We start from the raw sequence: 27,505 nt of genomic DNA on the forward strand, positions 1-27,505 counted from the left end.
CCGGGGAAGCCTGATGTATAGCATTTGCCAACTTCCCCGGTTGAAATATTCTTAGTGTGGCTGATTTAAAGTCACTCACATTTATGTCATTAAATTCTGAGCACAATTGGTTTGTGTTAGTGGTACGTGCTTTAGTACATCACTGAGCCAGTGACTTAATCCTAAAACTCCATACCTAGAGTAGTTAGTTACCTGTTGGTAACCCACAGGTTATCATTGGTGAGCCAAGTATAAGGATGAGAAGAGTCTAAATTAATGGAAATAGTTAATGGTTTGCATAACCCAGACTATAAATTGAATACATCAGTGTACTTTCTACAGGAGACAAGGCAGCTGAACGATTATTTAATGATTTTCGTGCTTAAGGAGGTTTTTTGTTTTGTTTTTTTGACAAAGGGAGATTTCCAGTTGCTTTTCATCACTTCAGACCATATCCAGACAAACATAGTCTGAAACATTCCCCTTTGCTACCCAATGATTATGCATTGCTTTAAAAAATTTTCGAAAAAATTTTTTTTTCAAAAAATGCTTTTTTTTTTTTATTGGTTGTGAGTTGATCCAGTTTTTACACTTCAAATCCTGCTAGCTCTTTACAGAATATGGAGGATTAGGCAGTAAAGATAGTGAAGATCCAAGGAGAAAACTTTTGAAGCCAAATAATTCAAGAGGTTGGAAATATGGGAAGGCAGGAACTATATAACCCAATCACTCAACCTAGGAACATCATTCATAACTGACCCTTCCTGCTCCCTGACATGAATTCAAAATAAATACTAGTGAATGAATTCTAACTCCAGAAGTCCTCTTGACTTTTCCCTAGTCCTTTCTTTCAAATTACTGGCCCAGTTCAAGCCTTTCTCTATATTATTGCATTCTGTTCTTATTTCAATAAAAATAAGAGGTTGTAGAATTGTTGGGCAGATGTATAAAAATTTGACCACTATCAATCTGACAATTTTCTCCCAAACTAGCATTCTATCTTAAACTATGCTTCTGAGGAGAGCTATTTTAAGTTAATTTATAATGTTATAAATGCAAGATTGAATATATTTTGTTCTAATCTGAAAAATTATACGATTTTCTAAAGGTTACCAAATACAAAATTGGCATTGAAATTCCTGTGATTCAATGCTCTTCGGTTTAATTATGTTCAAACCTTTGCCTAAAATACAGATATTATTTTTAATAAAAAGACATTGAATTTCTTCTAAAATTCTCAATTCTTCTTTGAAATTACTTTTCTCTCTAAATCTTGCAAATAATTTATACTCATTAAATATTTAGGGAAATCCCTAGTGAGAAAAATAACATTTATAGTTCAAAGACTAGGTTGAATAGACAAACATCTGTTCAACAACAACATCTTATCTCAAATAATAAATTAGTTCACAAATTATGATGAATTAAGTAACTACATTAATACATTTATTAATCCAACTTTTTAAAAGGCAGTACTTTGTATGAAGCATATATGTGAAGGATATACTGAGAGAGAAACTAATATTTGATGATGTCTAATACATGCCAGGTGCTTTTACGTTATATTTAAACAAATATTAAGGAGTTACCTCAAGAAATAAAATGAAACTGCCCTATAACCCAGAGATTCCACTTCTGGGAATTTACCTTAAGAAACCCGAAACACTGATTTGAAATAATATATGCACCCTTAGGTTGATAGCAGTGTTATTTACAGTAGCTAAGATTTGGAAGCAGCCCAAGTGCCCCTCCATAGATGAGTGGATAGAACAGCTGTGGGACATTCACACCATGGAGTACTACTCACCCATAAAAAGGAAGAAAATGTTACCCTTTGCACAGCATGGATGGACCTGGAGAACATTATGCTGAGTGAAATAAGCCAGTCTGAGGAAGACAAGTACCATATGATTTCACTCATATATGGAATTTAATGAACAAACTGGACTAACAAGCAAAATAGAGACAGACTCACAGATAGCAGGCAGACAGCTCTGGTGGGGTAGTTTTGGAGGAGCTGTGGAGAAGTTGAGCAAAAAGGAAAAAATAAAGAGAAAGAACTCATGGAAACAAACAAATAAACAAACAAACAAAAAACCCCACACATATTTAAGACCAATATTTTGTCTCTTTCAGATGAGGAAATTGAGGTTTAAGTTAAATAATTTAGTTCTAAGATTTAAGTGTGTCACAAAATTCAAGTGTGGAGTAACAACAATCTGAATCCAGTTCTTACTGGCTTCAAAATCTTTACTCTGCCTCTGATGTCATGTAGTTTCTTTTAGGGAAGTATAACATGAAGATATAGTACGTAGTTCTTGTTTTCCAAATTTTTAGTCTAGATGAGAAAAAAAGATATACCCAATTACCAATGCTGCTTAACAATGTCTTTGATTTAAAATTTAAATAATAATAAATGATTAAAATTTAAATAATAATAAAACAAAATATGTTTTTAGAGTTCACAGGCTAGAGAGACATACTTTGCAGGCTAAGGAGTCTCAGGGATTTAGTTTTATTTATTTATTTATTTATTTATTTATTTATTTATTTATTTATTTATTTCATATCATAAAATAGCCAGTATCGTGTCAGTCCATTCACTTATTCTTCCATCCATCCACCTATCCATCCATCCATCTTTCCATACATATTTCTACATATTTCTACTCATCTTTTCATCCATTCTTTTACCCACCATTCATACATAACTACTTATGGGAAAAAAGTATATTTTAAGACTGGTTTAGATTTACTACATGCACACAGCTAAAAAAAATTATTTTAAAATATTAAAATAAGGGAGGGATTGGATCAGTTGGACCAAAAAAAAAAAAAAAAAAAGGTTATGCTGCAAAAAACAAAACAAACAAAAATCACCTAAATCTGAGACTTAATACAACAAAAATAGTTTTGGTTCACACACTATCCATTTTGTGTTCTAGAGAAATACAAGAACTATTTGCCTTCTACATATCAGTACAGATGACCTGGATGCGGCAATCTGGGGCATCTCCATTTTAACTTAATGCTTTGGGGTTCAGGGAGAAGGAACTGTATAATCAAGAATTGGCTCTGAAATACCTCCTCTCAGAGATGCCACACATTGACTCTGCTGACATTTTATTGGCCAAAATATATTTATTGGTCACACCTAAACCTATCTTTGGGGAGAAAAAGAAGTGGAATTCACTCATCTGTACAGGCAATAGAGATTTACAAATATTGACAAGCACTACTGATGTCAACCATGCCCAAATTAATGTGGAATAACTGCTAATGTTTAAGATCCAAAGAGATATTTACCAAGATAAAAAAAAAGTAAAAAAGACACAAGAGATATTTACCAGGAGAATTAACATAAATCTGTGAATTCCTGACTAGGACTACTTTTTTATCTTTTCTGATACCAACATCTCTACATTTCTAAAGCAAAACCCTCTGTTTAGTACTTAAAGTGTGTCTTAGAGAACAGGAAAGGAAACATTGTATTTCACACACATATATGTTATGTTTGTGTATATATATATATATGCATATATATATAAACATGTATTACATAATACTTATGCAACTATTATATATACTAGTACATCTAATATTTCTACCACAGTGCATATTAATTATAGTTTTGCCTTTAAGTGATAGAGTTTTTATCAGTTGTTAATTATCATATATCTTTAAATTACTAAATTCTTTGCCCTGGATGGTATGGCTCAGTTGGTTGGACATTGTCCCACACACTGAAAGGCTGCTGGTTCGATTCTGGTTAGAACACATGCCTGGGTCGGGGGTTTGATCCTCGATAGAAAGCATGCAGGAGGCAGTTGATCTATGTTTCGCTCTCACATAGATGTTTCTCTCTCTCTCTCTCCCTCTCCCTTCCTCTCTCTCTAAAGATCAGTAAAATTATACAGTTTTAAAAGTTCTTAATTTTTTCTTGGAAATAAAAGTAGAATGGAGAGATTTTTTCTGTTAACAATTATTCCCTCAAGTATTAACATTATTCATAAGTGTTTAAGGGAAGAGTTAGCATCATTTCTTTCTATCATACTTGTACTATAAATGACCTTTTATTTATACACATAAGTAGTAGATTCTAATAAGATTTTTGTGAAGAAGAAACACTTCATAATAGACTAATTCCCTAACAGTATTATATACTAGATCATAAATTATCCTACTTTGGATAAAAAGTTAAATGGAAGACACCTGCATTAGAGATCAATTTTCTGATGTTCAGTTTAAATTCATCAAGCTGAGCTATCCAAGGACACCTTTTGTGCCTTATCATGTGATGGAAATGTTTTCCACGTGTTTTGTGATTCAACTCCATTCTGCCTTAGATAATACAGTGACATCAAGCATTTCGTCTTTACAATTGAGTGGATGACTATGCCCTGTAAAAATTCCATTTTGTTGTCAGGGTACTCTAAATTGTAAATAAGAGTTGGAAAATAAATTTGAGGTAAGAATAGTAGCACTCACATTTCAGAGTGATTTTATATTTTAATATTATCTACAAATATGACATCAAATATTAGTGGTTTTATTTTGTTATATCAGAAGGATTCTATAAACGATGTGACAAGGTTAACTCTGAATTTTCCTTTTTTGTCAATTTTATCTAGGTCTTTGCTATGCTCCTAACATTTAAACAAGAAACAGGTGGTAGCTTTGAGTGTAATATTTTGTTAATGCTGTTTGTAATTGTCCAGAAGCATTATATTGTCCTTTCCCCAGTTGCATTAAATAGTATATTACTAAGAAATGAATTAAAGCTGAATTGTAATAAAAATCTCAATTCTTTGACCAATCTTTTCTTATTGGAAAATATTTTCAGTTTTGTTATTGCTTTGGTGTCAGTCACATCTGAATTTGTTGAGCAGCTGTTTGTAGAATACGTTGAGATTCATCTTTCCTTGACATACCTCAGTTTGTACTGGAATCGTTAATGCATGATCTGAAATTGTGATCCTTGAAAGTTACTCTCAATAATGGGATTCAAATGCTACCCTGTTTGATCTGCATTAACACTTTCAGGCTCCAGATAACCGACTGGCAGTTCAAAAGTCACCAAAGAGTGTTCTGTTGCCTTCAAAGTGTAAATGTCGGTCTTGTGGGGATGACTTATGTTGAAAATTTCATTTTGCACGCTCTGAGTTACTGCATAGATCCCCACTGGGTTTTCTAAACCCAGGTCAATCTCGATCCTACACTGGCATGTAACATAGAGATGATTTTAAAAGTGATATAAAAAAATAATATAATTTTTTAGATATATAGGCAGTCATAGCAACTGCATGTTCTCATAATTAGTAGACTGGTTCAATGTTGGCATCATTTATTAAATCTTGATCCCTCCATGCTTCTCATGTTTTGATAGTTATCAGCATCCTGAGCTTGTGAGGGTTCTAATAAAGCCCTCAGCCTCATCTGAGGGTACATTTCTATTTCCTTTTTTCTGACTCAGCCTTCCTTTGTACTTTATGCAATGAGTGAATTTGTTATCTGGTTAAAACAGAGACTGTAGAGAGAGCAGAAATAGATTTATGCAAGGCAATATCAGTAAAGTTAGGATGAAGGGCCAAGACCAAAGAAGGGCAAAACATTTCAGGACAATAGACTACATGACCTATCTAGTGCTGGAATATATTTTTTTATTAAATTTATTGGAGTTACATTGGTTAATAAAATTATATAGGTTTCAAGTGTACACTTCTACAATACATCATCTGTATATTGTATTGTGTGTTCACCACCCCAAGTCAAGTCTCCTTCAGTCACCATTTATCTTCTATTTGCCCTCCTCTATCAACTCCCAGCCCCCTCTTGCTCTGGTCATCACTATACTGTTATTTGTGTCTATGAGGTTTTGTTTCCCTTAATCCCTTCACCTATTTTACCGAGCACATCAACCCCCTTCCTCTCTGACAGTTTTCAGTCTGTTCTCTATGAGTCTGTTTCTATTTTGTTTATTTTGTTCATTAGATTCCACATATTCATGAAATCATATGGTACTTGTCCTCTAACTGTCTTATTTCACTTAGCATAATACCTTCTAGGTGTTTTTCCCTCCTTTTGAATTTAGAAACTATGGAGAAAGAATAATGAATATGATCAAAACAGTTTTGTTATTGATAAAGCTGAACTGGGAAATACAGCATACCACGTAATCATATAATTGGGCTTCCTTTTTTTTTCTTCTTGAATTAAACATATTTTTTAATTGGCAGGGTTTTCATCCCTACTGCTGGTCTTTAAACCTTATGGTATTGACTACTAAAGAACATGGATGTTTAATGGAAAGAATGTTTTCCAAAAAGGGTGAAATCCAGATAGAACTGAATCAAATAGGCTCCATTTTGTTTTTCAACAAAAGAAACTCTTAGCACGGGATGTTGTGAGGTGAGGGCAAGAAGCTGTGCTTACCCTGGGGGTTGGAAGTTCTGTCCACTCTATGGAAATATGAGAAATGTTGGACAAGCAGCACTCCCTGTACATTAACACATCATAGTAGACTCCTATGGTGGTTTCTGAATGTACTGACTTAAATTTGTTCGTAACATTTCTTTATTTTTATTATTTTACTAATTTTCACCATTATTATTGTTCTCGTATTATTTTTAGCTTAATTTGTGCTTTTTTTCTCCTATGATAAAATCATAAGTAATTAATTTAAAATTTGTATTATTTAATATAGACATTTAAAAATACAAATTTTTCTCTTATGCCTGATTTAGCTGGTCTAGATATTTCATGAGGAGTTCAGGTAAAGGCATGACTGAGAAAACAAACAGAGAAAAAGCCCAAGAAAGGAGTAATACAAGGAAACATCTAAGATGAGTAGCAGTTAATATAATGATTAGTTTGTTTCCACAGACCACATCTCCACGGTGAATGGGGGTATGAAGAGTAACTATTGGGAGAAATCTGTGCAGTGATGGTAGAACTCAAATTGGAAACTACTGAGTAAAATTGTGGTATAAATAGACAAATACACAAAAATGTAAACAAATGTGCATTCCTCCAACCTAGAAATCCCTTAATATTTCCAACCAGCTATGGTAAGTCTTCCATTTCATATAAAAATATAGAATAAACAACTGTCTCTATTCTAACACGATGCACAGCAGGAAGCCAGGGTTTCTTTCCCAACCTACACAGCGCACTTCCCATCAAGGTATCTGCCAATGGCTCAGCTTCTCGTGGACACTTCCTGTTCCCGCTTCTTAGATAGCTACCTTATTTCTTGAAATTGTTTTTTTTTTATTATATTGTCTGTGTTTGCCTCTTCCTTACAGGCTCAATAGCTGTCTATTTCTAAGCAATCCTCCCTCTTTCTTTTTCCCTCTCTAGTCAACACCCATTCCTTCAACAAATCCATTTACTTTATCTAGGCTTTCCACAGACGGCATCTCCACGGTAAATGAGTAAGCCTGTAAGTCTGTTTTGTCTAACAAAAAGATCTCTGTATCTAAAAGGAATCCAATCTTCCTTTTAACTTGATCAGTTCACAATACTTTCAGCTGCTATTTAAAATAGCTTGGAGGAGGGTGCAGCGTGGGGGGGGGGGGTGTCAATGGGGGAAAAAAGGGGATATCTGTAATACTTTCAATAATAGAGATAAATTTTTTAAAATATCTGTCTTTTTCATTGTCTTACTAATTACTAATACAATAAAAAAGTCATTGTTCTAAAATGCTCTACATTGGTTAACACATTTAATGCCCCCTAACAACATTTAAATAGTTTCTTCTACTTTAATCCCATGCTTGGAGATAAACAAAATGAGATCTGAAAAGGCAAATATTTTACCCAAGGTCACATAAATAATAAGAGTCTAACTCTTGAGCCTAACTCTTGACCACTTTCCTATGTCACTTCTTAATCATGAATAAATCATTAAGCAGTCAGTGGGGTACTGTTCTCCTCTAGAAATAGTGTAATATGTATTTTATTCAGTACTTAACAACATCATGTTTTCCCCTAAACATTGGCTATGCAAATGACAGAGATAGTATTCTAGGCTTATAGAAATTTGTTTTAGACAATGTGACAATTTCATAATTTCTTACAAGTTTGATCAAAGGTAAAAATGCCTTCCAAAAAATAGGCCTTCTAGTAATGAAAATACCACTTGGCTTGTTTTCAGGAACCAATCAAAGTGATATAATGACAGCCAAATATAAAATTATTATTTTATGAACTAATTTGGTGATGCAGTTAAATACACTAATTTCTAACTAACTAGTTCTGTGTTTCAAGACTCAATATTAGAAGGGTCAATTTGCATGTGAGAATACTTAAAACAAATATCAGTCACTCTAATTTGATCTGCGATGACTATAACTGTCTACATTTTTTTCAAATAACTAGATGACTACACAGTGCTTCTTGTATTTTTATAGCTACATAATTATAACTATCTGTATCAGTCAGGAAAACTTTCAGCTACCAGAAAAAGGAAACATGATTCACGGTTTTGTGTTCTATTTGTTTGTTTGTTTGTTTTGTTTTTAAGAAATGAGGGTCAATGTTTTTTTCCTGAATGTAAAAAGATTTTGGCATTAGGTTAGTGTTATCAAAACCACCATATCTTATTTTCTTGTTCTATAACATATGACTGAAATGCAATCATGGCTGTTGCTTTAGACTTCATGCCCAAATTCAGAAAAGAATGGAGAAAGGGTTATAGTATCTGCTTCACCAGAAAAGCAGAAGGCCTTCCTAGAAGCCCTCTTGACACTCATCCATTTATATTTCATTTATATCTTATTAGCAGAACATGGGTCATTCATTGGCCATGCCTAAATGAAAAAGGCTTGGAAAGTGAGAACATGAGCATCATGTTTAGCATGGCCAATTGTATCCCACCTGCTGAGTAGGGGGGACTGACATTAGGTAAACAAGAAATAGTCATTACCACTCGGCCTGAGTTCTCCTCTGAATTATAATACTTGATTCTGGAACTTTATTATGAAAATTTATTGATATCAATGGTTACACTGGTAATTCAATCATATATAATTTTAAAAATAGATTTAATTTAGTATATATAGGAATCTTTTCTCTATAAGTGATAATAATATTGATTATTCTTTAAGTCTTCTTTTAATTTTGTTGTGTTTTTCTCAAGTTAGTCAAAAACAAGAGCCTATTTATTTCCCAACTACAAATGTAAGTATCATGTTATAGTAAAATCATCAAAGTTCCTTTTTTGATCCAACCCCCCTCATTGCACATTCAGGAATGAGAGTAGTGTTGACATCCATGGAACTTAGAGCAAATACCATGCCAATCATATATTAAATATAAACACGTTTCAAATTTATTTGAATTTTAAACAATCTGTTTTCTTTGGCTTGTAGAAAAATTACTAAATAGCATATTGCATTAAGAACAAAATGTTCTTTAATCAGGATCAAATTACAATCTTATAGTAACACATAATTATATGGATGAAATATTAGAGTTCTAAACATATTCTTTAGACAAAATATCCAAAAACATCAATGTTTTCTTTATTAAAAAGTTATTTTCCAGTTTAGTGAATATTTAACATTAAGAATTTTGTTTTATTAGCATTAAAATTTAAGGTTTTTTTTTTTTACTTCTATATGCGAAACAGAAAAAATAGTAACTACATCTTGGTGTGATCTTTTCAAAAGCCTGGCATAATTTAAAAGCAAGTTTCCATCTGGCTGGTACAGTAAGCAAATGGAATTAGGAGAGATTTGGTCTCTGTTTCTTGATGTAAATGATTATGATTTGTATAATTTTTTTTGGTTTGCTTTCATTACTGCTTTCACTTTTTTGGTATATCTGTGTGGATATGCATACAAATGACATTTCTATCATATTTTGGCTTAACAAATAAAATAGAAAAATATGTGTATTTTGGACGTTTTCTCCTGGCCTGTTCAATAGTCTCCCTTTTCTTTCCTGCCACCCTCCTCTGTATAACTGTGTGTTTATGGAAGATGATGTTACCCCCTGCCCAGGGATAAATCCAGACTATGCAAAGACAGTCAGGATAATCCCAATGGGCTAGAGAGGACACACACTTAATTCTGACCAATGAGAGGTGCAGGACTTCTCAGAAAAGGTTCATTTTGGAAAATAGAAGATCAGGGGAGGAAACAGTCTGTTTTCTTGTGCTGGAAAGAATCCTGTGTGCATGGAGCAGCTGGAAGTGCTGGAGCCGCTCCAGAGCATGAGCTTCTCATGAGCCAATCTCTGGGGTAGCAGAGTAAGAACTGGCAACCCCTGAGCCACCTTACCTGAGGAGCCTTAGTGATAACACGCGTTTTCCTCATTACTAAATTATTTTCTGTTATTTTCAGCTCAGTGCATCCTAACCAATACAACTGACTAAATTAAAATATCCTAAAATTTAGGTCCATTCAAATGAAATTTAAATTTTGTTTGCCTGGTGAATAAAATATAATTTGCAAATTGTATGTGTGTGCTTGTGTATGTGTTGTTTTTTTAAATAATATTTGGAAAAATTTTAATTTAGATTCTAGTGGTAACCTTATGTCCTAGTTGACATTTTTAAGGATTTAATAATGTCACAATAAATTCATTTACTATGAATACTTTGCTATTATGGACCTACTTTGTCTGTAAGATATAATTGCTCAATTCTATAGTTCTTTTGATATTAATACTTTCTATTAGGTGTTTTTGAGTTATTAAACATGAAGGAAATAATATTATAAATTATCAGCTCTCTACAGGGTTTATAGATACTCTTGATCATTTGGTTATCACCATGTTATTTCAAACCTCATAATAACCAATTATTAATATTTTTTGTTTGTTTTATTTTTTACCAGTTACTCTTTTTTATTTTTTTTCTCCCAGTGGGCTGATAAAGCATTCTCTACCAATGGTACATTTCTAGATAATTGACTCCTATTTAAATATTTCTAAAATAAAATTTCTAAAAAAACTCAAGTAAAAGGAGTTTTAAAATATTAATTCATATAGTAATTTTAGCTAATGGGGAAGATTGGAAGAGGAGTGACTTTAATATAATATTTTAACGTCTACGTTTATACATCTGAAATTAATAAAATTAGTGCAATTCGTACCATATGGTCAGTCTTATGATACACAGAGTCATAGAAATACAAGAGCACATTAACATCATTTCTAGTGGGTCCTAGCTGCACCCCATAAACTTAGGTAACTTTTAACAAATGCAAAATAATGAGCTTCAACCCAGAGATTTGTGAGTCCAGCTAAGTCACCGTGTTCCCTGGGGATACTTTTGAAGAATTCATAGAGCTGTAACTTGTCCTGAAGGAAGACCAGACTGGTGTTGAGAGAGACAGAAAGAGAAAGGAAATACAGGTGCACTCTTCTGCCTATTAAAGGATTCACCTCAACCTTGAGTAGAGTGCTAGTTAAGAAAGTGAACTGACTGCATTTTCTGGTTTCTTTTGTCCAAGGTTTTGACATACCTTTGGTGTCAGGAAATTCTTCCCTCAAAGCCTCAATCCCTCATGTTCGAATTTAAACACATTTCCTCCTCTGTAATCAGTGAGAAGAGAGAGCAGCTGGTCACCATCTTCTACACACTGAGCCTTCAAGCCTTTTCTTCAGAATAAATGATCCTACTTCATAGACTCATAAAATTAGAAGGGACCTTGAAGTCATCCCATCTTTCCTCTGCCTTCAGACAAGACTACCCTTTAACTGTCCCAAACAGATGAGCAAATTTATCCTATTTTTAAAAGAGATCAAGAGAATTTAATCAAAAGCCTCCAACAGTCACACATCCCTCTGATGAAAAACCCTCACTCTCAGGAAATCATTATCATTATCATCAAATAGCATTTTCTAAACACCCACATGTGCAAAATATGTTTGTACATTCAGGCCCTAAAGAGAGCCCAAGAGACCCAGAAGAAATGGTTGAAGAAAACTGCAAAGGTACATGATGCACACTAGGATCTATTCAAGACACTGGGGGAAACTAGTTTAGGTCCATAGATAGACCTATAGCAAACCCATCAAAAACAAACTATTTTTAAGAGACATTCCAGAAACTCCAGAGGATTTTCATTTAGGAAAATTGTTCTATAATTAAAGAATATATCCATTGATTTTTTTCTGCTTAAATATTAAGACTTACTATTTACTGTTAAACTCATGTTTAATAACCTAAGAATGAGGAACATAAAATGCAATGCATTTAATCTGAAACAAATCTGTATTAATTTAAAGTCATAGCTTTTGTAACATACAAAATATTGAATCCATTGCCTCTATTACAAAGTAGGGGGAACAAAGCTGTCTTTGAACTTTTAGTCATTTTTTCCCCATTCTTGGATGCCTTTTAATGCTCCTCAAAGGCTACCCTCAGAGGCTCAAGGCTCTCCACCCAAGGCTGGAATGTCTCTATGTCCTCCAAGTTCTCTTCTAGTCAAATAATTCCCATTCTCTGAATTCTAGTTGGTTTTAATTGAACAGAGCAATTTACCTGGTGGTAAATCTTCTCTGCATATAAAAACATTTGATTAAAGGAAAAATTGTTGACTCATATTTGCCAGTTGAATGGACTGGCTGCTGATGTGGGATGGGTTTTAACCAGGGTGGTCCTCCAGGTTTGTCCCCGCCACGCCTTTAAGCATTCTGCCAGGGACTGAAGCACACCGACTGGAATCACACATCATTCATATTCTCCTCCCTCACCTTTGTGGCTTTCTCAGCTGCACCCCATTGCTCACCTTTTCAAGAAGCTCTGTGTAACTGTGAAAGCAATCACCGCGCTCGGTGCTCAGGAGCTGGCAAGGAGCCCGTAGATACTTGGAGTGGGGCTAATAGGATGCATATTGCACCACAACAGGCCTCACAATGTTTGCTGTGCAAGCACAAGGGGTTGTTTTGATTACAGTTGCTATTCAATTTTGAGTTGTGCCCCCAAGGTGCAGCAGCCTATTCAGTGTGTCATTGTATAATCTCTGTACCATGGGCAGCAGTTACTATGTAGCAAGACTTTACCATAAATGTAAAAAAATATTAATAGAATCTACAACAGCATTTATTGGCACATAGATCTTTTTACTTACTTTATTTTATGATAACTATGCTCATTCTATTTTCTAAATTTATTCAAGGCTTAAAACTTCACTACCAATGAATAAAATACAGAAATATTTTAGGGGAATAGTAAACTTTCCGATTAATTATTGGATGTTGCTTATATTTGAAAGAAAAGAAAACACTGGGTACTTTCATATATTATCACATTTAAAACTTCTCATTGCATTTAAAGGCAAAACTATTCTCATTTATTTTCTGATAAAAGAAACTTAGCCTAAAAGAAGAATCCTTTATGGAAAACTGAATTCAAATATAGGCATTTCTGGTTCTGAGGTGTGACTACACACAATTGTATAATTAATTCGGTCTAAGAAAGAACTAAACAAAATGAATGCTAAACTCCTAGAATTCATAAAATAAAAACACACACAGAAACCTTTGAGGATTAACAATTTAATGTTTATTTTCCACTTGCAATATGCAGAATAGACATTTTTATTTCAAGGTAAGATCAGTACATTTTCTGTGTTTGATCTAGTGTTTCCACGAAAGTCCTTAAATGTCATTAAATTATTCACCATGGCTGTTAAGTGTTTTCCACTGTTCATCTGTTCTCTTTATTAGTCCTGGTCACTCTTTTTACTCTTTAATAGCTGTACTTATCAGCAGCCATCAAATTAGTAGCCTGTGAAGTCCTCTATCACTATTTGTCAGTACTAGTTCCCTCTGTGCCATAAACTGAGCTCCAATCCCACTGGTTACAGTTCCCCAACAGGATCCATACATCACGGGTACTGTTTCCAGTGTTTCACACAGAGTGGAGAATCTTAGTTTTCTCAGCTGAGCCTGAGCCTCAGGGCTGGCACATTACCAATATCAGGAGAAGCCTCCAGTACAGGATGCAAGGGAACCACCCTTGTCTATGACTGAATCCTACTGAAGATTGACGCCGTCTATTTCAGACAGATTAAAAGTGCTCCAGGCTGTCCTTTCTCTCTCTGTCTTTCTCTCTCTCTCTCTATTTTCCTCCCTTCCTTCCTCCCTCCCTCCCTCCCTCCCTCCCTCCCTCCCTCCCTTCCTTCCTTCCTTCCTTCTCCTTCCTTCCTTCCTTCCTTCCTTCCTTCCTTCCTTCCTTCCTTCCTTCCTTCCTTCCTTCCTTCCTTCCTTCCTTCCTTTTGTTTTATACTATAATAAAATCAAATTATAATTTTTTAAAATCTATTCAGGATACAAAAGGTTAAGCATGTGTACTATGAAGAAACCTACATAAAAAAGTTATTATAACATGACATTTGCAAAAATAATTCATTCTTCTTTGTATAAATAGTCTATTTTCCATACCATAATATAACTGAATTACTATATCATCAACCTCTATCAGAAATAAAAATCATTATATTGCAGCAATATGGGACTTACGACCCATTTGAAATTTTTGAAAGGATAGCCTTGATACAACTCTACAAGAACAGTAACATGTTTATTCTAGATATTATTATTATTAATCAGTATTATTATTATGAATCATTGTGTAGTGATTTAGTCTCACAAACCTGAAAAGCACATTGAGTAGTTCAGAGTGAATTCAATTCAATTTAATTCAGGTTGGGTCTTATAATTCACAATTAGGCAATTTGGAAAAAATTACAAGAAATAGGAAGTGTTCCGTTCTAAGGGAACTAGTAAGTTCATGGGCACCACTGTCCCAATGAATTCTGTAATCTGTGAAAATATGAGTTCTCATCTTTAAAAATAAATGGGTTAAATGAATTCAATTATCCATATTATCATCAGTTTTTGTATCCATTTTGTTATGTACAGAGACAGTGGATGTGCTCCTTAAAACAATTTCTCAAGTTAAGAACTTGGACCAAACTTGTGCCTTCTTTTTACATAAATTTATCTAAGTGTGTGAAGTAATTTTAATTTCTATCTGTTTTTTTGTTATTTTATCTCATCCTGTTAATGATCATAAATGGTTCCTGATGTATAAATATTAAGAGAATAGTTTCTAAAAAAGAAAGAAAAGAAGAATATTAGGTCATTGTAAATTCAGGTGGCCTCTACAATTGAGGGTAGATTGATACTAAGAAACTTCTCTGACTCAATGTCAATCAAATTAACCAGCTCAAGACTTTTACAGGTAGAAAAAGTCTCTCTTATTTCAATGTTATGTAGATTTACTCTGGATCTGGGTTCTGTCTGCAGCTGAAACCATCCTTGGAACAGATAAGGTGATTGGGTTCTTTTTATAGGTAATTCTGAAAATAGAGCCCTATGGTCTTCTTAGGGAGTCTTAAATATTTGTGCTCAGCCACTAGAAATAACACAGAAAATTTGTGGTCAGTCAGTATAATCTTTCTTTGCAAGCTGCCTGTGCTATTTTTGTGCTTATACCAACAAAATTGTATCTGGACAACTGATATTTTACCTAGGAAGAGTCTCAGGTAGGTTTTACAGCATTTCAGTGTCTTAGTCTACTTAGGTTGTTCCAGCCACGGTCTTAAAAGCCTCCTTTGTTCCTTTTACCATCACCTTTTTCTTGTGAAAACTGTATTTGAGCAAGATATATTTGGTTAATCAAATCCGTGGGGCAGTCAAGACATTACTTCTCTTGGAATGAAAAGGAAAAGATGATATCGCAAGCAGGTGAAAATGACATATGTAACTCTATTTCTCTGAGTGGGCTCATATACATGCTTAATCTTGAATTTTCTCATTTTGAGAGGCTTGCCGAGTCAGCTCTCAGACATTTCGTGGAACATGTTGCTGTGAAGCTACATCAAACACTATTATAGTTTTTGACAGGTTACTCTATACAATTGCACATACCTGGCCTTCAAAATCGGGTAAACTAAAACTCACTGAAGAAGAATAAAAAGACGATTATTATAATCCTTGAGGATTTCAAAAACCAGTGGTCCTGCAGGAAAAGAATAGGCCATTTGTCATCACTCTGTCTCTTTGATGTGAAGGGAAGAAAATATCCTTAAAAATCTCAGCTGATCTTAGTAGCTTTAGAATTTACAAAATTCTCTTTTATTCCATATTTCAATTAATTCTCACAATGTCATCTGTACTCAATATTAATATTACATGTTGTAATTGTCCAATTTGGAAGTTGAGAAATTGAAAGTCAAAGAATGTATGCCATTTTTCCAACTTCATAAAGCTAATTAGTGGTGATTCTAAGATTTTTATCTCCAAAAGGCTGAGAGTTAAAATGTGGATTTTTTATCCCATTGCAATGTGCATCTTACTAACAGACCATCTAATTATGAATAGGAAAATAACCTTTATTTAAATTATTACATTCAGGTTATACACAAAATATTTCTAAAAGTGATTTGTAAATATTATTTAATTTCAATAAAATAAAATGCATATTTTTATTTGCTCACTAGAAACAAATACACATCCTGTGGGTCAACATTTTTTCAATGATTGCATAGTTTAAATAGCATTATTCCAGATTATTTGCAATTAGGTAAAATTATTGAGATGAAAACAGTATGCATTTAAGATTTTTCAATCTTGGCAGTCTTGACTTTTGGGCTGAATAATTCTTGGTTGTAGGAGGCTGTTTCATGCATTGTAAGGTTAGGATATTTCTGTCTTCTACTTATTGATGTCAACAGCACTCTCAGTTGCAACAACTTCAGATATTTTGAGACACTGACAACTTACCCCAGTTGAGAATCACTGGTCCACCTTAATTTAAATGCCAGGGCAAGTATTTTTTTTCTCTCTCTCTCTTTTTTAAAATATATCTTTATTGATTTCAGAGAGAGGAAGGGAGAGGGAGAGAGAGAGAGAAACATCAATGATGAGAGAGTCATTGATCAAGCCCGCAACCCGGGCATGTGCCCTGACCAGGAATTGAACCCCGATCGCCTGGATCCTAGGTCGACACTCAACCGCTGAGCCACGCCCTGCCGGGCCAGGTATTTTCTCCTAATATTACATTGGACAATTAGAAAGATTTGCCATAAATTAGCAGAGGCATTTGTCTTTTCATAACAGCATTACAGTGGATAATTAGTCTGCTTCATAATTTTCCGATCGAATTCTATCTGTGACATAGGATGAAATTAGCACAAGTCCAGGTATCTCTTCTTACCTTCCTTTGACGCTTCTTGTCTGAAGTGAAGATCTTTACTTTGTCTTCCCGACATATCCCTACTGGGAAACAACTGGCCCCTCACATGTTTTTACATCTTTCGAGTTAGACATTGACTGCTCTTGTATCCGGGACTTTCTTTTCAAGGAGATTTATATAGTGAGCAGCTTAAGAAAGGAGAGGTTGTGTCTCCTTGTGGAACAAAGGGCAGATATGCTTACTTCGCATTATAAAAATGTAGGTTCCCCGAGCTCAGGTTCCTTTCCTATAATGTAAGTCTCTATGACTGCTGGTTCTGTCGGATCCTCTAAATGCTGTTCTGTGGGAATTAGAGCCGGGAAACCAGCACAAAATATTGATACTGTGGCCACTGCTATTTCTGGGAGTAATAAACTGTTCTTTATCTCTACCCAGGGGTCTCATTGTCACCTAACAATATCCATATAACTGTGTCGGCCTGAATTTTCATTTTGTAAGTAAGGCAATCTAGTCTTTGGCATGGATGTATAATTAAAGGCTGTTTATTTCTCAAACTGTTAATTTCTTCATATGTCCTTTCACTATACATTTATTGATTATATCACATAAAATTTCTTTTCTGTGCCTATTCCATAGGCATTCTCAAGGATGTAATCCATTATAGTGCATACATTTTTCTGTTTATATACTCATGTTGCCTTTATAAAAAAGAAGCTGTTCTTTGCCCAAACAATAGTTTTATTCCATCTTATGGATATCAATAAAGTTATAATTGACTGCCTTTTCATCCTTGTTACATCTTTTTGGAAATGAAAGCTTCCTTTTTTAGACAACCTTTAGCAGCTGTGTAGTATCATTTGGTAATAATATTTGCTATTAGACTTAGCACTGCTTTATTATTTTTTTTACTTTTAAATAACCGGACATCTGGGGAAATAGAGTTTTTAAAAAATGTGCCAACCACTTAAAAGTATCACATAGCAACAGATTGGGACAGATTCTTATAATTAATGTGAAGATAAAAAGAGGATTACCTGACTGATCTCCCTTATATGTCTGTCCTGTATTGAGATCACAAGATCTTTTGTCTTTTTCCTTGGGGCTCTGGGTTAGGATATAATTCACTTATTTGCACGAAGATCCCCGGGGTCTTCCAGGAGTAAAATGATTATGATCCAATCACAAAGTTTGGGAAAGTAGAAGAATGGGCCGGAGCATCACTTGGCAGTATTCCAAGAGTATGATCCGGGAGCTTCAGGACGACTCACCAGGAACATAACAAGAGTTCAGCTTGATTCTCTGGCTTATCTGGGGGGAAAAATTCATAAGCATTTGAATGTAAGTTTAAAGAGTTTTAACTGTGGAGCCAAAGTATATAGAAACTCTTGACCTATAAGGGCCAACTCAGAAAGGACAAGTGAAACTTTACCCTGTGGGGAATCCTTGTTCAGTAGCAGCATTGCCTGGCAGCACTAGAATCCATTGTTCTAGCAGGTAAAGATAAAAAAAATCTTACTTCCTTCACACTCTCTCTTTTGTAAGGACGTCAGATTACCATGATATGAGTTAACCCTAGGCTTCTTGGATATTATGGGTCTTCAGTCAATCAATTGGCTGTTTGAGGGGAAATGATAATCATATCAGAGTAGGGAAATATATTGATTAAAATTTTTTAAAATATAATAAAAAAGATATAGCCATGAAGAGTGTTATACTGGCTACTTTTTACATTCCTATTCTATTGTCTCAGTTGTTTATCACATTTTTTCACATGAGTTTTTAAAGCTACTTCAGGCTTTTAAGGATCAAGTTGGTTAATTAAATGCATCTACTACTTACTGATATCTATTAATTTATATATTTGGAATGACTTAAAATTTTTTGGTGGGCACCACTATAGGAATATATATTATGTCTCTTCTAAAGGTTGAATGCTATCATTTATGATTGCATTGTTGCCTTACTAAAGGATCTGGGGGAAAAATAATGATTGTAATCAGTTATCTTTTGAGAATTGATTCTTCTGTAGAAGCATATTATGGACTATGATGTCAGTATTGGAAGATCCTTCTAAAACACAATGCAGAAAATTTGTCAATGTTGGCAGCTGTTAATGATTGCCAGTGATATGAAACAACAAAACAAAAATGAATGACAAATGACCACATTTAATTGGTACTTCTGGGAAATTCAGGTAGGTGTCTGAATTCCCTTGAAAGACCTGGGCAAGGTACCAGATGGTATAATCTATACCTCTTTCATTTCTGTAAGCCTGAAATATATGGTATTTGAAATGCTTTATGTATTGCATTACATCAGGAAATAGTCTCTTGGCTTGGTGTTTAAGATGGCAGGGCAGAGACCATTCTGGTTTGAGTGCTTTGGTGCTATTGATACCCATATATCTATGACAGTGAGATACCAGATTCTGAGGAACACACAGATAAATGGCCATTTCAGAGAACGTAACCTTTTTTTTGAGAACCCTTTTTTTTTTTCCACTAACTGTGTCACCTACCTATTTTATCAGACTAGAACTGATGAATACTTAAGTTTATAATGAGTTTTCAGTAATAGATAAGTATTTTAAATAACCTTTGTAAATCAACTTGTATAAAAGGCAACATAAATAGTAAAAACAAAACAAAGCAAAACTAAAAGGAAGTCTCAGTGTTTGGATCTCACCCAAAATGACCATTAAAGTTGTAAATTTTCCCATTAAATTGATAACAATGTAAGCTGTTCTCTCTATCAATAGAAATGCTGACATATTTCTGAGTAATAACATCCCTTCCAAGTATGTTGATTCTAGCTTTTATGAGCCTGAGTATATTTTTGATTTTGGGGAATGTGTTGATAGATAGTGCTGAATTGCAGGGCTCCCCAAATCTAAAGGGATTCTTTGATGCTTCTAACTGTTAGCATGCTTTTTTGTTCAGTAGATTCACTTACTTAAAATAATAAGCTTTCTCAGTAGGTGTACACCTAAATATGTTTACTTTCCCATATGTGGAAATAGTCATAAGGCTCTACCTTAGGACTTGTTTGATGCCATTTATGACCAAAGTTGAAATTCAATGCATAGCCAAGGATAGTAGAAATAGAGCACTTTGCCTCTGTAAAAATTGAAGCTAGTTCTACTGAGTTCTACTCTCTGTAAGAGCTGCAGGCTCCCATCAGTGTAATAGCTCTTGCCCTCTCACTAGTAGTTCTATTGGTAAGACTCGGGGGTGAGGGGTGGAGGGACAGAAAGACTTTCTTTTCTGAGTGCTCCACAGGAACTCCTCACCAAACTTCACAGAAAGCCCTGTGCTGGATTCCCCACCCACGCATGCAGAGGCCTTTCAGAGGAAAGCTCTGGAGCCTCCTCAGCAACTTTTTCCCTAAAAATATATGTGAAATCACCAAGCAAAATGATGACTTCTCAGTATAAAGTTAGTTTTCCTTCCTTCTATCTCAGTTTGGATACATATAGCCTCTTTATTTTTATTACTTTCATGTTCTTTATCTGTGTATCACACACACACTCACAAACAGCTGCATTTTTCTAAACCCCTTAAATGTTTACTATAGAAATCATGACATTTCTAAATACTTTGATGTTCATCTCCTAAGAATAAAGACATGCACTTAGATGACCAAAGTGCTTTCATCACATATGCAAAAATAAATAATAACTTGATAATATCATCTAATATACAAATTTCCTTATAGAGTTTTGTTTCTTTTAGGATCCACAATGAAAATCAAGGTTTATACATTGCATTTTTAATTTAATTTCTTTAACTTTCTCTCCCCTACCCCCCTCTCTCATCTCTTTCAATGGGGAAGGGCTTTTAATTTGTTTGTGTAGTGGCTTGGTTTAATTTGGTTTTTACAACACTGACTTTTTGAGAGTTTATAACAGTTGTTTTTATAATGCCTTGTATTCTAGATTTATCTCATTGTGTCCTTATGTTTACAGTCAATAAAACATTTTTAGTAAGAATATTACATAGATGATATTGTGTACTTAGGGCAAGTAACAGGAGACACATAATTTCATGTTACCAACTATTGGTGGGATTCGCTAAATTTGATGGTGGCTAAGTTGGATGACTTGGTTATAATGGTGATTGCCAGGTTATCTCCATTTTAAAATATATTATTACTGTTATTATTATTATGGCAAAAAAATAAAGGAAAATGTTGTTGCATGTTGGCAATGTGAATATCCCTTATCTTAAAAATTTTACTTAGTGGTTATCAGCATCTAATAGTTGGTTCTTGCCAAAGCAAGTTATTACTGTGGATTGCAAATGGTGATATTTCTAATTTTGTCATACCCTTCGTATTTACTAGCTGTCATTCTTCTGTAAAACTTTCCTTTTCCTTTAAAAATTTTAAAAATATTTCTAAGTTATATACATAAAGTATTTAAATATTTTAAACATCTTGAAATTTTTAAAGAGATATACTAAAGTAAGATATTTCCTATAATTTCTATGAAAATAATGTTTTGGTAACAGATAAAATGCATATAACATGCAATCGTAAAAATCTTTTGGATGTATGAAAATATAATTTTTCTTTGTTTCCTTTAAAAGTAAGTTTGGTTAAAAATAGAAAGATGTAAAATCTACTGTGCCTTGAGTGCCAATTTTCTGTTCACACTAAGAAAAGCATGTCTACAAAAATAGATCATTCATTCAGTCAACCTTTTCTGAGGACCTGCTATCATCAAGGCATGATGTTAGTTGTAAATTTCATAAAACTTGTGTTTTTACTTTCTCTCATAAAAGAAGAATTACAGTTGTGTATATTATATTTATGATATATGTATGTATATAATTTATAACATATGATTATATATATACATATATGATTTCTGAAAACACTCATATGGGCTAAAGACCAATAACACACAATTCTCTTGGTTGCAGGTAATCATGTCACTTGTATTTATTATAATACACTTTTAATTTATAGAATTTAAATGAAATCTTAACATCAGAAACTCCCTTGGAGATTCAGACGATTGAAGATAGTACATAATACACCTAAAAGGCTGATTTTCCCCCCTTGAGGACTGATCATTTTCATGGAAAGTTTCTTGCCATAGAAGTTCAAACTATAATTTTAACTGACTTCATTTTGCAGTCTAGTATCTTCTTTTCATTAAAATCACATGAGAGAATTTCCTTGAAAAAGCACTATAAATGTAGGGGAAAATTTCCTTATTTGATTATCTTGTTAATTTGCTTTTGCTTGATCTTTTGGCATCTCTTGGTGAATTTCTTGAATGAATTACATTAATTTACATAGCCTAATGTAATAAAGGATATTTATAGCATTTGTAATAATAAAGATATATATGTTGAGGACTTTTATAGAGATATAAACATTTGTTTAGTAAAATACTTATTACATGTAGCAGATGGAGAAAGTGCAGATTCTGGAAAAAGAAACACATGGCCTTAATTTCACTCCACAATTTATTAGCTCCATGATTTATTTAAGTTGCTTAATTTCTCTGAGCATCAATTTTCTCAAATATCTTGACAGACAGTTAAAAGCTAGAAATGATGTGTCTGAAGAGCCTAACACATAGTAGGGGTATTAGTTAGGGTTCTCCATAGAAAAAGAACTAATAATATGTGTGGGGGCTGGCAAATCTGAAATCTGCAGAGCAGGCTGGCTGCCTACAGACCCAGGGAGGAGCTGATGAGGCCACTTGCGTCTGAAGGGACTCTGAAGGCAGAATTCGCTCTTCCTTGGGAGATAACCTTTTTCTTTCATGGACTTCAACTGACTGGATGAGGCCCATCTATGTTTTGGAGGATAATCTGCTTTATTTAGCATCTACTGGTTTAAATGTTATATTATTTTTAAAATAACTTCATAGCAATGCCTCAAAGGGTGGGTTTGATCAACTTTCCAAGTACTGTGTTCTAGACAAATTAACACAAAATAAACCACCAGAAAAGATTTGCATTGAAAGGTATTACATTTGATAAAACAACATAGAATCCTACTTTAAAAAGATGAAGTATGTCCAGAGAGCCTCTTGCCCTGCAGGTTCTTCACTTCTCCCTGGCAGCTGCTTGGATAGTGTTTCCTATTGGCTCCACTAGCTCTGTCTTACTGTTATTCCTTTGATGTTTCCATATGAACAGCATTGGTTAGGCCAAGATTGCTGCTGGCTCCCAGTGTCCCAAAGCACCATTAATCTGACAAGTGATACTTGATCTTATACACAAGAAGGGACAACACCTCTTTCCTATATTTTGTGCCCTATTTCATCACCTGTGTCCTAAAGCAGCACTTTTTATTTTTCAGATACTCATAAAAATCTATCACAAAAATAACCACTTCAACTCCCAATTTGGCCTTTCTCTCTATTCGTGCTCAAAACAATCCCTCAGAAAAGGAGAATGATTGCTTCCCCAGTCACTTCATTGCTGTCATATCTCCCCAGGTACATCACACTTCTTCCTCTGTTTCCAAACAGTTCTTCCCTCTCTCAACAAAAGACTAACATATGGAATAATTCTTCCTATGAATCCATCAATGCATGCAAATAACTTGAGAGATGAGTGGTCCCGGATTTCCCCCCAAAAATCTCAGATTCTAGTTGAGCTCAGTTGATGCACTCTTAAAAATAATGATTCTATATTATGCTAAGCGAAATAAACCAGGAAGAGAAAGACAAACATCACATGATCTCACTCATATGTGCAATCTAAAGAACTTAATAAACTTACGAACAGAATAGATTCAATGAGATGGAGGCATGGATCAGACTAACAAATGTCAAAGGGGAGGGGGTGGAGGGGTAGGGAGAGAGTAACCAAAGAATTTATATGCATGTATGCATAACCCAAGGACACAGACAATGGTGTGGTGAGGGACAGGGGAGGGGGTGGGGCAGAGTGGAAGGGGTCACTGAGGAGAAAGAAGGACATTGTAATATTTTGAACAATAAAATTAATAAAAAAATTAAAGGTGATTATTAATGGGCATGTAAGAAAATAATAATAATGATTCTATTAACTTCACAAATGCCATGTATACTGAGAGCCAAGTACTGGCATGATAATTCACTTTAAAGACCTGATTTTGAGGTGCAAAGCAAATAAGACCAAACAGCTGTATCCTTTAATTACATAATCCACCTTTCTTTCCAATGTTGTCTCGTTCCACTCAGGAAAATTGCCTAGTATCATCATTGTTTTCTCCCCGTGAAATGTTTTCATTATCATGTTCAAAGGTTTTGATTAAGTTGGCATTGTAGGAAACCCTTTCCTGTTTTCTTTCATGTTACTCTTGACAAGCTTGAATCAGTAATTCTGGCTGGTATCACAGACTCATACTTTTGGGTATATTCATCTATCATGGAATGAGTCACTTTGCTGTTTTTGTTTCCACTTTATTCTGAAAGGCACCCACGGAAACATTACAAGAATGCAGGGTTACAGCAAATAAATTCTTATGCTGGGTCTGCACTGTGTCTCCACAGTCAATCTATCCTACACAACCTCAGCTTTGAACAATAGAAGGTAATGGCCAGGGATAAAAGTATGGACTCAGATAAAACAATTTTCCACTACCATGAATATTCACCCCACTTTTACTCTGAAGCCAAATAACTCTAACAAAATTATATTTTATAGCCTCTGTCCTGGACCCCAATAGTAACGTTTTTGTAACTGGTACTTCTTTGGTTTTTGTTTATTTGCTTTTCCAATTTCCTTAATTTTAAATTCTAAGCCCCTGGGTGTTTTGTTTATAAAAAGAATTCTCAATTTCTACTTTTTCTATACTTCCTTAGCCATTTGTGGTTTTGCTGAGAGAAATAAATCTGTAAGATATTTTTGCAGGAAAGGAGAAAGTTTCTATAGCATTGTATCAAAAGTATGCTAAAATAAAAATTAACTATCAGCATACCAAGTATAAATTGGTCAGTGTGATTCATTCACCGGGATATATTTGTACACTTAAACCAAAAGGAAACAGAAATTAGATGCCATTTTTGACTCAGACTTCTTGATTTTAAATGATAATGGAGGACCTGTTATCTGGAAATGCTGAAGCTCTTCATAAAGAAACACAGGAGCCATTCCAAATGTTTAAGGGAGCAGCATAATTCTTTCAAATCACATTTTTCTTGGAAACTTAACATATAAACAAAAGCATAAAAAGGGAGCTTTCTTATTTAACATTTGGGAAGAGGGTAGCCAGTGCCAGATCCCACCTCATCAGCCTCCTTCCAGATGCTAAGACACCGTAGCCCCTCTCCCTCCACCTCCCCACCCCTGGTACAGTGCTGGCTCCCAATAGTGCAGATTGAAAAACCTGCACTAGAAGCAACTAAGTTTTTAAATCTTGAATGGAAACATATAGAGAAAATGATTTATCAACTGTTCAATCCCCTGTTACCTACCAAATTCGTGAAGGGTGGTCTTTAAATCAGTTCCTTCAAGTTTTTGGAAGGGTCTCTGTAGAGATTCTCTTGTGGGTGTTTACTAGCCTATGCCTGGTGGTGAGCGAGCTATAGTAAAGTACTGAACTGAACTGAGCACGCTAGAACCATGTGCTCATATTCCCTATGTGGTCTCCATGTTGGAGGGAAGACTGCTTTTTCACTCTTCTTGTTCAAAAAAAAGAGAAGAAAAAAAATGTATTAATGATCAAGTCTAGATTTGTTCTCACCTCAGTTACTTCTCTGCACTTCATGGATACTCAAATGCTTAATAACGAAATCGATGCCCCTTCCCTCAAAATTGTTGACTTTTTAAAAATATGTTTTCATTGATTTTTAGACAGAGAGGAAGGTAGAGGAGGAGAGAGAGAGAGAAACATCGATGTGAGAGCAACACTGATAGGCTGCCTCTTGCCCTCTACCGGGGATCAAGCCTGAAACTCTGGCATGTGCTCTGACCTGGAATCCACCCACCGACCTCACGGGACTACACTCAACCAAAAGAGCCACATGGGCCACGGCCAAAATTGTTGACTTTTGCCTTAAAGGGTTGATAGAAGTGAGAATGTATATTTTTATTGCTGAAGGCAGACTTTTTACATCCACAGGGAATAATGTACTTTGTCCTATTTTCTCATTCTGTATGTATTTGAATGAGGATCATTTTAAAAATTTCCCACATTGATAGATATCACTGAGCTAGAGATTGCTTTTTGAAAAAAATTATTGACATAATATATTTTCAAAAGAGTGATAATAATTTTTGTTTTTGTGGAATAATGTAAAGGGATTTATAAAAATAGATTTGTCAACTAATGAACCACAATGATTAAAAAATTTTTAAAGTGTAGTTCCTCCTTACTGGAAATATGTAATGACTCAGTGACCAATGGTCTTTGATATCAATGAAAAGATTGCTATATTGAATGGGAACCTAAGCAAGGTGACCTTCAAGATCCCTGCTAAATTAATGATTGCATGAAAAAAAATAAACACACACACCTGGTTTGTTTATCAAAGAGGGTACAAAGTAATAGATTTACTTACCTAAAGTCAAAATTTTAGTAATTTTTGTATAGCATTTTGCTGTAAATTTAATATAATAACAATGATTGTTGCAAATTAAATTCAAATCTGTATAATGGGATGTCATGAACTATATAAACACTTAGAATTGGCATCTGTATCAAACAGCTGCAAAAAAAAGCAGTGTCAAATTTGTATGATTTAATACAAAGTTGAAATTATATAGAATAATCCTCATTGCATTTAAAAGTTTTGTCACACATAAACACACAGATACACAGAATAAAAACAAAACAAAATTTTCTTCAATGATATTGAGCAAGAAAAACCTTTCTAAATTAGTTTGGAAAAAAATACAAATATTTGGCACTAGTTTAAGTTTACAAATTTCCTAGTGCACTTTATATTTAGTATGTTAGCAAAATATTGATTTTAATGGAGGGATGCTCCATTTCTCACTGATGTAAGTATATTTAAACAATAATGTATCTATGTAGAATCAAATTTTATTAATGAGGCAGATGTACCTTTTGTCTAGATTCTTCCAGTTTGGGGTAAATAACTGGTAGCTGCATTAGCTCTTAAGGACCTACTTAGTGAATTAAATGGCCCCCTAATAAATGACAAGAACTCATGTGACTTCCAATGAATCTAATTTATAATTGGAAGCTATGAGAAGCCACTTAAACCAGAATTATTGTCTTGGAATGAATTAGCATAGAACTCCTAGTTTAAAATCTTCTAATAATGTACAATTTTTATATTTTCTAATTTTGTTACATTTTAACTTAAATATTTTTTCTGAAATATTTTTGAACACAGTCATTTGATTCTTTAAAAAGATTAGACTAAAATATGCAGAAGTCCCTTTAGCAATATATTTT

This window comes from Miniopterus schreibersii (assembly GCF_964146895.1).
Source record: "Miniopterus schreibersii genome assembly, chromosome: 2".
Lineage (NCBI taxonomy): Eukaryota > Metazoa > Chordata > Mammalia > Chiroptera > Miniopteridae > Miniopterus > Miniopterus schreibersii.